The sequence below is a fragment of the Schistocerca serialis genome, chromosome 10, assembly GCF_023864345.2.
Source record: "Schistocerca serialis cubense isolate TAMUIC-IGC-003099 chromosome 10, iqSchSeri2.2, whole genome shotgun sequence".
Lineage (NCBI taxonomy): Eukaryota > Metazoa > Arthropoda > Insecta > Orthoptera > Acrididae > Schistocerca > Schistocerca serialis.
The window spans coordinates 180,747,964-180,761,965 of record NC_064647.1 but is presented as its reverse complement, the minus strand read 5'-3'; positions in this window follow the sequence as shown (position 1 = coordinate 180,761,965).

Here is a 14,002-nt window from a genome sequence, read left to right as displayed (position 1 = left end):
TCAAATCATCATCATTATTAATCTTAACTTCAGCACCTTTGATAAGATCGATTAATTGACTAATGTAAGCTTAGAAAATTTTTATTTTTTTAGCTTTACAGATTTTATGAAGTCCTTTAAGAGATTTTCTACTCAAATTGTCGTTATCACCATTACTTTTATTGTTAATTTGGTTTGCAATACGATCAATCAAGTCTTGTTTTCTAAACTTCAAACAATTCTTCAATTTTTCTGTTTTAGCGATTGATCGAAGTTCTTTTACAGTTTTAAATTCTAGTTCTTCCATCTTCATATTTTTCTTCAGTTCTTTCATGTTAAAATAGTCAATAAACTCCCATAAATCATTTCTAGTTACGTTTGAGTAGCCATTATGTTTACAATAAGTTTCTAAGCCTTTTAAATCCAATCCATGCTTTCCTTTACAAAAATTTTCTAAGGTCTTAAACAGCTCAGCTTTGCTCGTCATTTTTTTCCATCACAGTTAGGGAGGAAAAATTTTTAGTTTTTTTATTTAATTGTGACTTTGAGATATGAAGATTGTTGGTGCCTATTTATAGAGAATATAATATAATAATTTTATAATTTAAAAGATGACAAAAGAGAATTTGGTTTTTTCGATGTAGGTGAATGAGGTTTGACAACTCTGATTGAGAGAGAACAAAAACAGTTTTAAAATTTTTTAATATGATAAAATTGAATTTGATTTTTTCGATATAGGCAAATGAGGTTCAAACTGCTTGAGATTACTGAACAAAATTTATTTTGTTTTGGGGATTTGGGGTGTGCAAAATTTAATTTTTGGTTCAGAAGTTTGAAATCTGACTCTGAGATGCTGTTTGGTCCATAAACTACATGAGTATACTACTTACGCACAAGGCATACAACTGCTACTGCTGTCGTACCTTAGCAAAAGATCTGGCAGAGAACCTGCAAAAATTCTGGTCGTATGTACAATGGCTAAGTGGATAAAAGGCTTCCATCCAGTCATTTATTGACCAGTCTGGTGTCAGTTGACGATAGCAAAACTAAAGCCAAAGTTTTAAATTTTACATTCAAGAAATCGTTCACACAGGAGAATCGTTCAAATATACCATCATTAACCATTGAATGACTCCGGTATGGATGGCATAGTTATGAGTATCCCTCCATAGAGAAACGACTGAAGGAGTTGAAAAGAAAAAAGTCACCAAGTCTGGGTGGAATCCTATTCCGGTTTTTCAGAGAGTTCTCTATGGCACTGGCCCCTTAGTTACCTTGCATTCACCGCAAATCTCTCGCCCAGCACAAAGTCACAAGCGACTGGAAAAAAGCGCAGGTGACTCCTGTGTCTAAGAAGGGCAAAAGAACAACAGACCCACGGAGTTACAGACCAACATCCCTAACTTCTGTTTGCTGCAGAATCTTTGAACATTTTCTCAATTATAAGAAATTTTCTTGAGAGCGGGAAGCTCATGTCCACGAATCACTATGGTTTTAGAAAGCATCGTTCGTCTGAAACTCAGCTTGCCCTTTTCTCACATGATACCTACTGCGAGCTATGGATGAAAGGCAACAGTCAGATTCCATTTTACTGGAAAGCTTTTGATGCGGTGCCTCATTGCAGGTTGTTAAAGAATGTACGAGCATATGGAATAGGTTCACAGATATGTGAGTGGTTCGAAGTCTTCTTAAGTAATAGAACCCAGTATGTTGTCCTCGACGGCGAGTTTCATCTGAGACAAGGTTATCATCAGGAGTGCCCCAGGGAAGTGTGACAGGACTGCTGTTGTTCTCTGTATACATAAAAGATTTGGTGGGCAGGGTGGCCAGCAATTTCCGTTGTTTGCTGACGATGCTGTGGTGCATGGCAAGGTGTCGTCATTGGGTGTGTGTAGGAGGATGCAAGATGTCTTAGACAAAATTTCTATTAGGTTTGCTGAATGGCAGCTAGCTCTAAATGCAGAAAATGTAAGCTGAGTGGGAAAAACGAAATTGTAATGCTCGGATGCATCATTAGTAGTGCCCTGCTTGACACAGTCACGTCGTTTAAATATCTGGGCATAATGCTGGAGAGCAACATGAAATGGGACGAGCATTTGAGGAATGTGGCAGGGAAGGCGGATTATCGGCATCGGTTTATAGGGAGAATTCTAGGTAAGTGTGATTCATTTCTAAAGAAGACGGCATATAGGACGCTAATTCGACCTATTCTTGAGTAACGCTTAGTGTTTGGGATCCGTACCAGGTCGGATTAAAGGAAGACATCGAAGCAGTTCAGATTAGGGCTGCTAGATTTGTTACTGGTAGGTTTGAACAACACGCAAGTGTTATGATGATGCTTCAGGAACTCCAATGGGAATCCCTGGTGGGAATGCGACGTTCTGTTCAAGGAACACTATTCAAAAAAATTCCAGAACTAGCATTTGAAGCTGACTCCAGATAGATTCTGTTGGCTGCAGCCTACATTGAGAGTAAGTACCATGAAGATAAGGTACGAGAGATTAGGGCTCACAGGGAGGGACACAGACAGTCGTTTTCCCTTGTTCTGTCTGCAAATCGAACAGGAAAATAAATGACAAGGAGTGGCACAGGGTCCCTCCGGCTTGTGCCGTAAGGCAGAGTATTGGTGTAGATGTACAGTATATGTAGACGTAGATCTGACAAAATTCATTACTATAAACCATTAAAAAGTAAGTGTGCAGGAGAAGTAATCATTAACTTGTTTGATATTTATACAATTTTCGGGGCTCCTGTAAACGTGCATTTCGATACCGAACGAGAGCTTGTAAAGTCCATATTGACTGAAGTACAAACTATGCGGAATGAGATTAAAATCGTCCGTGGAAAAGTAAGATGCAGCCAGAGGAAGGGGTCTGTGGTGACGGTAGATCACGATATTAAATAAATTTTAGCTGTACGGACTTCAAACTGGCCTTTGGGTTCGCAGTTCATTGAGTTTGAGACAAGACCCTATTTAGCTAAGAATTTTTAGCGTACACCTACAGTTTAGAACAACTCCAATAAAATGTTTCTAAATATAATAGTACTTTTGTGCAAGGTGAATCCTTCGTACTGCATCTTTCTTAATTTCTAGGAACTGGTCAATTGCCTTCTGAACCTATGTTTGGATGTCCTGATACAGTTGGGCTATAATAGGGTGAAATTCCTTATCACGAAACTCCTGATGCACGTAGAGAAGAGGATACTGAGACGTTATTTGACATTCATGGCGAGAAGAACCAACGAGTAGTAAACGAGGAGGAGGCTTATGTAAGGGATATACAGACTATCATTAGAAATGCCTCAAGTGCGAAAATTTGTAATGCTCTTATATTTTATTTAAGTTACGATATATGCTGAAATATGTTATATTAACATTTAAATTTTGAAGTACCGACACACCACGCAACTTTGTTGTTGTGTAAGGCAGTTGCTGCAGCAGCCAGTGAAACTTGTCGAAACCAGTTGAGAGAAAGGCCTCGTTGTGTGAGTGTGTGATAATTCCGTATTCGTTACCCGAGACTGTTCCCACTGTTTAAGCATTTATTCGCACTGGATCTTTTGTGAACACAAAGAATTTGTTTCAGGAGAAATTTCAAGCATGTTCTGTGCCAGAAAAAAGCACCATACGGGAATTGATCGAAAAATGGCGGCGTACAGGGTCGGTTCAAAATGATCCCAGGAACAGCCCACCATCTGTCTGTCTCCATACCTGAATTAAAGAGGCAGGTGCAGGAGATAATGACAAGAAGTCTTCGTAAGTCGGCCAGGAGATTAAGTCAGAGGATTACAAACGTGTTTTAGGGGACTGAAGTTAAAACCGCACCAGATACGTGTTGTGCAAGAACTAAACAAGACTTGACTTGACTTCGGAAATGTTGCCAGCGCTGTCTGGGACCTATTAGGGCTCATTATGAGTGACGAGGCGTGGTTCCACCTGTCTGGGTGCATAAATTCCCAAATCAACGGGTATTGGTCGACAGAAAATCCACACGCGATCCACCAAATACCCTCGCATGACGAGAAGACTGGTGTTTGGTGTGACATTTCCGTCAAACACCTTTTGGGGCCCATATTCTTTGAGACGACAGAGACGTGTATTTGCGAATACTGGCGGAGTTTTACCCTACCTTGACAGAAGAGAAGCGTCAGTTACTTTCAGCAGGACGGTGCAACATACGACACATCCCCTGCATCATTGTGCCGCGTGCATGAGGTGTTTACACCAGAGAGGACAGTCGGCAAAGGCTTGTGGTCTCCTCGGTCACCAGACTTCTCCACTTGTGGCTTTAACTTGTGAGGACTGCTAAAGGGAAGAGTATACGGAACAAATTCACACGCAATTGAAGAACACAAGACCAGGATCCAGGATATCATCAATAGCATCACAACACAACAACTGATAAAGGTATATATGAATTTCCTCAAGAATGCTCACATGAGTGCTGAAATGGGCAGAGGACACTTTCAGCACCTACAGTGAAGGTGGGTAATCATATTCACTACATTTAATTTTATGTTGATCTGCTGACTTGACGGGCCTGCTTTATGTGTGGCACCCTGTAGAAGAGGACTGCAAAAAGTGCAGAGAACGTATGCTGAAACGAGCAGCTGGAACGATGACGCTGACATCAAGCAAATTTCCGCTAGTTGTACGTGTTCGTATACAAGATGTGGAGATGTGGACCGTACTCGATTGTCTCCTCGAAGAAGTGGTCCTACAAGTTCAGAACAGCATGTACACTTTCTGTAAGTGCAAGTTTCATTATAACTTTTTACAACGCATAATGTACATAAACATCGCTGTTGTACAACCAACAATTAGTGTCCAGTTCAACTGTTCACAACAAATACCAAAAAATTGTAATTTCGTTATAATGTGTATTCTAAATAACTATAATGGTTGTCATGCATGGTACTGACAAACCATAAAATGTGATTTATAATTTTAAAGAACAGTTTTACAGAACGAAAAGCCAAATGACCTGTTTGACAATTCCAAAGGCAATATCAGAACTAAAGGTCATATGTAAGTGCGTTGTATCTTAGTCCAGAATGTTTGGTTCGTAAGAACTCAAGCTCCTTGTAAATAATAGCCAGTAGTTATCTGAAGATGGCCTTATAAGCCGAAAACTAGTTCATACAAATAAAAAATCGGCAGTACAAAAAACCGCCTAAGTCTTATTCAGCCCTCAGTACATAAAGAATATAAAATTATTGCATTGTTCGGCCTTAATGTATGTACGAAGTAAATTCGAAAATAGTTTAAAATTGGAATACTTTTTATTTACGCTACAATATATTCTACATAAATTTCTACAAGTAAAGATAAGCTATACATTATTTAATTCTTCAGGGATCCTATAAAAATCTACGTATTTATTGTTATATTACGGTGTTAGATACTCCTGCCTGTATATTCAGGCACGAATACCAGATCAGAAACAAGCCCCTGTACTGAGAGGAAGGAAACGCTGCAGTTGGGAAGAAGGAGAGAAATAAGTATAAGGGAAGCTGCTTGGGCTAACAGCTTACCAGGATTACAGAATTATCAGAGATGTCTTTTCAAAAAAAGAGGAAAATGTTATGCAATTAAAATTTTATGCAATTCGAAGGGTCACAGAAGGTTGTGTTGTGAAAACAAGTAAAAGGGAGTGCCATAGAAGTTTGTGTTAGAAAAACAAAAAACAGTTACAATATTCTATGCACCCAAAAAAAAATGTTGTGATTCAAAGTTTTTGAAAGATATGCTATATTATGACAAAATTTTGGTTTTCTTTGTTTAGTATCACTGCCCAATAGCAATTGGACATTAACGTCATTTTCTGATCGATGTAATAAGAAATTATAGTTTGACGTGAAGTGTACAAGAGTTCCCTAGGTTATTTGGTCACTGACATAAATACCCGGCCATTAACGTTATTTCTGTTGTGACTTGGCGAGACAGCCAAGCCACTACGAGGTAGCCGAAAGGCACGCTTTTAAGCTCACGCAGGCTGGCGTGAGGTCTGGAACAGTTAAAGGAGTTGAGTCTAGTAAAAAAAGTACGTAGCTTCTGGAATACTTAACTTTAATCCACAATTGGTAAACATCGGTCTGACGGTACATGCATCACAAGATAAATAGCAATTGATAGTGGCGCCTTGCTAGGTCGTAGCAAATGACGTAGCTGAAGGCTATGCTAACCATCGTCTCGGCAAATGAGAGCGTAATTTGTCAGTGAACCATCGCTAGCAAAGTCGACTGTACAACTGGGGCGAGTGCTAGGAAGTCTCTCTAGACCTGCCGTGTGGCGGCACTCGGTCTGCAATCACTGATAGTGGCGACACGCGGGTCCGACGTATACTAACGGACCGCGGCCGATTTAAAGGCTACCACCTAGCAAGTGTGGTGTCTGGCGGTGACACCACAATTTCATTGTTGGATAGGGGAGTAATGGGATATGACGTTACTGTCCGGAAAATATAATTTCCGAATTACAGAAATACGCGGCCATTAACGTTATTCCATAGATGTATAGAGGAATAATGGGATACGACGTTGCTGTCTGGGGAATATAACTTCCAAATTTACTTCAGTGTCCGAACATACACAAACAATGGAATATGAAGAAGAACAGCTCGCAGGCTGTTGTCGATGAGGTCTCCGTCACTCTTTATTTTTGTGTGATCTTTATCCTCTGTGTCTCTGTGTATTGGTTGAAACGTTTAAGAGAAAGTGATCATCTGAAAACTTGTAATTCAGAACTTGTGACTTTTAATTTCAGATTACAGTGTCGCATAGTGTAGACATCGAAGCAGTTCAGAAGAGGACTGCTGGAATTGTTACCGGTAGGTTCGAAAAAAACTGTAAATGAAACTGAATTCCAACAATGGCTATCAGAAATAAACAGAATTGCTTCCTGTAACGTACTGAAACTGTGCCCTGTTAGCAAATGAATCTGCTAAATTACATGAAAATTTTGCAAATGAATACAGTTCTTAACTTCATCCCACAAAGTTCGATTAGGCCTTACAATTGTTTCTTACCTGCAACGGATAACTCAGCTGTACTCTGTACTGTTTTCCTGTAAAAATATAGGGTGCTGAAGTACATGTATCTGAAATACATCATTGCGTGGCTAATTAACTTAGGATAGGGGAAGGAAGTGTTTGCAGAATACTGAAAGTGTTGGCGTTAAAAAAGGTTTGTGCCAGGTGGGTTCCCAGGATGTTGACAGTGGCTCACAAAGAAACAAGAAAAACGGTATGCAGCGAACTTTTGGAACAATACGAGAATGGTGGAGATGAATTTCTTGGAAGAATTGTGACAGGTCATGAAACATGGCTCCATCATTTTTCACCAGAGACGAAGAGGCAATCAATGGAGTGGCATCATGCAAATTCACCCAAGAAAAAAAAAATTCAAAACCACACCTTCTGCTGGAAAAGTTATGGCTACGGTGTTCTTCGATTCCGAAGGACTCTTGCTTGTGGACATCATGCCAAGTGGAACCACCACAAATTCTGATGCATATGTGACGACACCGAAGAAACTTCCAGCTCGACTGAGTCGTGTTCGACCACATCGGGAAAAGCAGGATGTTTTGCTGTTGCACGAAAATGCACGGCCACATGTCAGTCAAAAAACCATGGAAGCGATCTCAAAACTCGGATAGACAACACTGAAAACAGCCGCCTTACAGTCCTGACCTGGGTCCATGTGACATCATCTCTTTGGGAAACTGAAAGCCGGCCGAAGTGGCCGTGCGGTTAAAGGCACTGCAGTCTGGACCCGCAAGACCGCTACGGTCGCAGGTTCGAATCCTGCCTCGGGCATGGATGTTTGTGATGTCCTTAGGTTAGTTAGGTTTAAATAGTTCTAAGTTCTAGGGGACTAATGACCTCAGCAGTTGAGTCCCATAGTGCTCAGAGCCATTTGAACCATTTTTTTTTTTTTTTTTTTTTTTTTTTTTTTTTTTTTTTTTTTTTTTTTGGAAACTGAAAGACTATCTTTGTGGAACAAGGTTTGAAGATGATGACTCCCGTGTGCACGCTGCCAAACAGTGGCTCCAACAGGTTGGTCCAGAATTTTACCGTGCGGGTATACAGGCGCTGGTTCCAAGGTGGCGTAAGGCAGTTGAGAGGGATGGAACTTATGTGGAGAAATGAAAATATTGTTCCTAAAGGATGTATCTACACACTGTAACACTTTCAATCATGTAGAATAAAAGATGGATTTAAAAAAAAAATTGCGTGCATTTCTTTTGGAGTGACCCTCGTACACCCGATTTTTGAACCTTCCCATTGCATGCAAATGTCGCACAGTGGTGGAATGATCGCAGTTCATCACATTTCGCAGTTGTCGACTACACTGACGTGCCTAGTTGTAGATTAATGTGTTAAAATGATATTCATCAAACTCCGGGTGTCGTCCTGAACGCGGAGACTCACTAATGGTAAAACGATCCTCCTTAAAACGAGAAAACCTTTTTCTTGCCGTGCTCTGTCCAGTGGCATTATTCCCATACAGTGTTTCTGGCTGCCTCCGCTTCTTTCACCATTCCACTGAACTTGAAAAGAAGAGTACGTCGGAAACGTTCCAATTTCTCCACTTCGCACCCCATTTTCCGGCGTCCACAGCTCCACTCACTGTTTCCAAATGACAAAATAACGATGTGTAAACGCAAATAGCAATAATGAACTAAAAATAAAAAATTACAATCGACAAATAAAGCCATAGCAAGCGAAATACCAAAATCCAAACAAAAATGCTACGAACTAAGGCACCAACCTAATATAAACCTTTCATGGCGAGCAAAAATAAAATATAGAAATAAATTTTATTCTTATCTCAGACGTATCTTAATGAAACTACTCAATCCTTCTACTAAAGTCCTGCCTAGTTCTGGTAACAGAGGTTTATTGATGAATAGTGCTTTCTAAACCAGTACATTGACCTTCTGTATGAATCACCTGTAGCTAAATACGGTTCTAACTGATATAGCCTGTCTCATATTTGTATCCATCTTAGCAATTCTCAGTCTATTGCTTGTACGAGATATTCTAAATCGTACTTCAACATTGTGAAAAAAATTTGGGAAATGGTGTGTGTCGAGCTTCAGTTTTCTAGTTAAATTTTCTGAAGCACTCCGTTTATTAGGCAACGGCCTTGCCGCAGTGGATACACCGGTTCCCGTCAGACCACCGAAGTTAAGCCTTATCGGGCTTTGCCGGCACTTGGATGGGTGACCATCCTGGCCGCCATGCGCTGTTGCCATTTTTCGGGGTGCACTCAGCCTCGTGATGCCAACTGAGGAGCTACTCGACCGAATAGTAGCGGCTCCGGTCAAGAATACCATCATGACGACCAGAAGAGCGGTGTGCTGTCCCCATGCCCCTCCTATCCGCATCCTCCCCTGAGGATGACACGGCGGTCGGATGGTCCCGATGGGCCACCTATGGCCTGTAGACGGAGTGGTATATATGTTACTCCGTTTATTAAAAAAAGATCGTATCCACAAAGCCCAGATTCTCTTGCTCTTTGTAACTTTATTCCTTGTGTGTTGCAAAAGCAGGAAGCCGCAGTCAGTCCCAGTAGCTCGCGTTCGTTCATTCTGTGGCAATAGTGAGGCCCTGTGTAAGAACTTCTGGCCCGGAAACGTATAGCTGCAAATATTGCCAGACTGGTTGTAGTACACGTTGCTGCAATTCGTGTGGCTGCAAAGTTGCCGGAAAACGTCGTCGGAATATATTGTCGGCAACATACAACTTTTATCGCCAATGTAAACTACGTTAAGGTTGTTGCTAGCGAGGTAAAAGGAGGGGAGGTGGATGTGCAGCATACCAGATACACGTCTGCAGCTACTCTCGACATCTACAGGATGCGATGAGTAGGACCCAACATCCGTTTTCTTCCTGATCGGGCCGGCCGCGGTGGTCTAGCGGTTAAAGCGCACAGTCCGGAAGTCCGGAACCGCGCGACTGCTACGGTCGCAGGTTCGAATCCTGCCTCGGGCATGGATGTGTGAGATGTCCTTAGGTTAGTTAGGTTTAAGTAGTTCTAAGTTCTAGGGGACTGATGACCACGGATGTTAAGTCCCATAGTGCTCAGAGCCATTTGAACCATTTTTTCCTGATCGGTTCGAAGTATCGAAAGGGACAGCACGTGGGTGGATGAGTAAGATTGTTTCACGGCCAATACAAGGCATTCGACAGCATCTTGTTCGCGCATATGTGAATCGTTACCGCAGTCAATAGTAGTTGAATGCCGGCCGAAGTGGCCGTGCGGTTAAAAGCGCTGCAGTCTGGAACCGCAAGACCGCTACGGTCGCAAGTTCGAATCCTGCCTCGGGCATGGATGTTTGTGATGTCCTTAGGTTAGTTTGGTTTAACTAGTTCTAAGTTCTAGGGGACTAATGACCTCAGCAGTTGAGTCCCATAGTGCTCAGAGCCATTTTTAGTAGTTGAATGCTCTTATTATTACATTACTGGCCATTAAAATTGCTACACCACGAAGATGACGTGCTACAGGCGCGAAATTTAACCGACACGAAGAAGATGCTGTGATATGCAAATGATTAGCTTTTCAGAGCATTCGCACACGGTTGGCGCCGGTGGCGACACCTACAACGTGCTGACATGAGGAAAGTTTCCAACCGATTTCTCATACACAAACAGCAGTTGACCGGCGGTGCCTGGTGAAATGTTGTTGTGATGCCTCGTGTAAGGAGGAGAAATGCGTACCATCACGATTCCGACTTTGATAAATGTCGGATTGTAGCCTATCGCGATTGCGGTTTATCATATCCCGACATTGCTGCTCGCATTGGTCGAGATCCAATGACCGTTAGCAGAATATGGAATCGATGGGTTCAGGAGGGTAATACGGAACGCCGTGCCGGATCCCAACAGCCTCGTATCGCTAGCAGTCGAGATGACGGGCATCTTATCCGCATGACTGTAACGGATCGTGCAGCCACGTCTCAATCCCTGAGTCAGCAGATGGGGACGTTTGGCCGGCCGGAGTGACCATGCGGTTCTAGGCGCTACAGTCTGGAACAGAGCGACCGCTACGGTCGCAGATTCGAATCCTGCCTTGGGCATGGATGTGTGTGATGTCCTTAGGTTAGTTAGGTTTAAGTAGTTTTAAGTTCTAGGGGACTGATGACCTCAGAAATCCCATAGTTCTCTGAACCATGTGAACCATTTTTTGGGGACGTTTGCAAGAGAACAACCATCTGCACGAACAGTTCGACGACGTTTGCAGCAGCATGGACTATCAGCTCGGAGACCATGGCTGCGGTTACCCTTGACGTTGCATCACAGACAGGAGCGCCTGAGATGGTGTACTCAACGACGAACCTGGGTGCACGAATGGCAAAACGTTATTTTTTTTGGATGAATCCAGGTTCTGTTTACACATCATGATGGTCGGATGGTCGCATCCGCGTTTGGCGACATCGCGGTGAACGCACATTGGAAGCGTGTATTCGTCATCGCCATACTGGCGTATCATCCGGCGTGATGATATGGGGTGCCATTGGTTACACGTCTTGGTCACCTCTTGTTCGCATTGACGGCACTTTGAACAGTGGACGTTACATTTCAGATGTGCTACGACCCGTGGCTCTAACCTTCATTCGATCCCTGCGTAACCCAACATTTCAGCAGAATAATGTACGACCGCATTTTGCAGGTCCTGTATGGGCCTTTCTGGATACAGAAAATGTTCGACTGCTGCCCTGACCAGCACATTCTCCGGATCTCTCACCAATTGAATACGTCTGGTCAATGGTGGCCGAGCAACTGGCTCGTCACAATACGGCAGTCACCACTCTTGATGAACTGTGGTATCGTTTTGAAGCTGCATGGGCAGCTGTAGCTGTACACGCCATCTAAGCTCTGTTTGACTCAATGCCCAGGTGTATCAAGGCCGTTATTACGTCCAGAGGTGGTTGTTCTGGGTACTGATTTCTCAGGATCTATGCACCCAAATTGCGTGAAAATGTAATCACATGTCAGTTCTAATGTATCTACATCCACATCTACATACATACTCCGCAATCCACCATACTGTGCGTGGCGGAAGGTACCTCGTACCACAACTAGCATCTTCTCTCCCTGTTCCACTCCCGAACAGAACGAGGGAAAAATGACTGCCTATATGCCTCTGTACGAATGCTAATCCCTCTTATCTTACCTTTGTGGTCTTTCCGCGAAATATAAGTTGGCGGCAGTAAAATTGTACTGCAGTCAGCCTCAAATGCTGGTTCTCTAATTTTTCTCAGTAGCGATTCACGAAAAGAACGCCTCCTTTCCTCCAGAGACTCCCACCCGAGTTCCTGAAGGGTTTCCGTAACACTCGCGTGATGATCAAACCTACCAGTAACAAATGTAGCAGCCCGCCTCTGAATTGCTCCTATGTCCTCCCTCAATCCGACCTGATGGGGATCCCAAACTCTCGAGCAGTAGTCAAGGATTGGTCGTATTAGCGTTTTATAAGCGGTCTCCTTTACATATGAACCACATTTTCCCAAAATTCTACCAATGAATCGAAGACGACTATTGCCTTCCCCACAACTGCCATTACATGCTTGCCCCATTTCATATAGCTCTGCAATGTTACGCCCAAATATTTAATCGACGTGACTGTGTCAAGCACTACAATATTAATGGAGTATTCAAACATTACGGGGTTGTTTTTCCTATTCATCTGCATTAATCTACATTTATCTGTCTTTAGAGTTAGCTGTCATTCTTTACACCAATCACAAATCCTGACCAAGTCGTATCCTCCTACAGTTACTCAACGACGACACCTTCCCGTTCACCACAGCATCATCAGCAAACAGCCGCACATTGCTATCCACCCTATCCAAAAGATCATTTATGTAGATAGGAAACAACAGCGGACCTACCACACTTCCCTGGGGCACTCCAGATGATACCCTCACCTCCGATGAACACTCACCATCGAGGACAACGTACTGGTTTCAATTACTTAAGAAGTCTTCGAGTCACTCACATATTTGGGAGCCAATCCCATATGCTCGTACCTTAGTTAGGAGTCTGCAGTGGGGCACCGAGTCAAACGCTTTCCGGAAGTCACAAGATATCATGTGAAAAAAGGGCGAGTTGCGTTTCGCAGGAGCGATGCTTTCTAAAGCCGTGCTGATGCTTGGACAGCAACTTCTCTGTCTCAAGGAAATTCGTTATATTCGAACTGAGAATATGTTTGAGAATCCTGCAACAAACCGATGTTAAGGATATTGGTCTGTAATTTTGAGGATCCGTCCTTCTACCCTTCTTATACATAGGCGTCACCTGCGCTTTTTTCCAGTCCCTCGGGACTTTACGTTGGGCAAGAGTTCCGCGATAAATGCAAGCTAAGTAAGGAGCCAATGCGGTAGAGTACTCTCTGTAAAACCGAACTGGAATCCCATCAGGACCTGGCGATTTATTTATTTTCAACCCATTCAGCTGCTTCACAACCCCAGGGATGTACATCACTATGTCCTCCATACGGGAATCTGTACGAGACTCAAACGGCGGTATGTTTGTACGATCCTCCTGCGTGAAAGATTTCTCAAATGCTAAATTAAAAATTTCAGCTTTCGTTTTGCTGTCTTCCGTTGCCAGGCCAGACTGATCAGTGAGTGACTGGATGGAAGCCTTCGACCCGCTTACCAATTTTACATAAGACCAGAATTTCCTTGGGTTTTCAGCAAGATCTTTTGCTAAGATATGACGGTGGTAGTGGTTGTATGCTTCGCGCATCGCTCTTTTTACAGCTGTACGAATCTCTACTAACTTTTGCCTGTCCTCATCCTCCCGATCTTCTTGTACCGCGAGTGCAACTGTCTTTGCTTCCGAGGCATTCTCTGAATTGTGCTGTTGAACTACGGTGGGTCTTTTCCGTCAGTAACCCACTTTTTCGGCACATACTCCTCCAACGCGTGATTTACAATGTGTTTAAAAGTTGCCCATAATTCTTCCACGTCCATCGTACCGGAATTAAATGAAGTTGATTCATTTACTAAGTG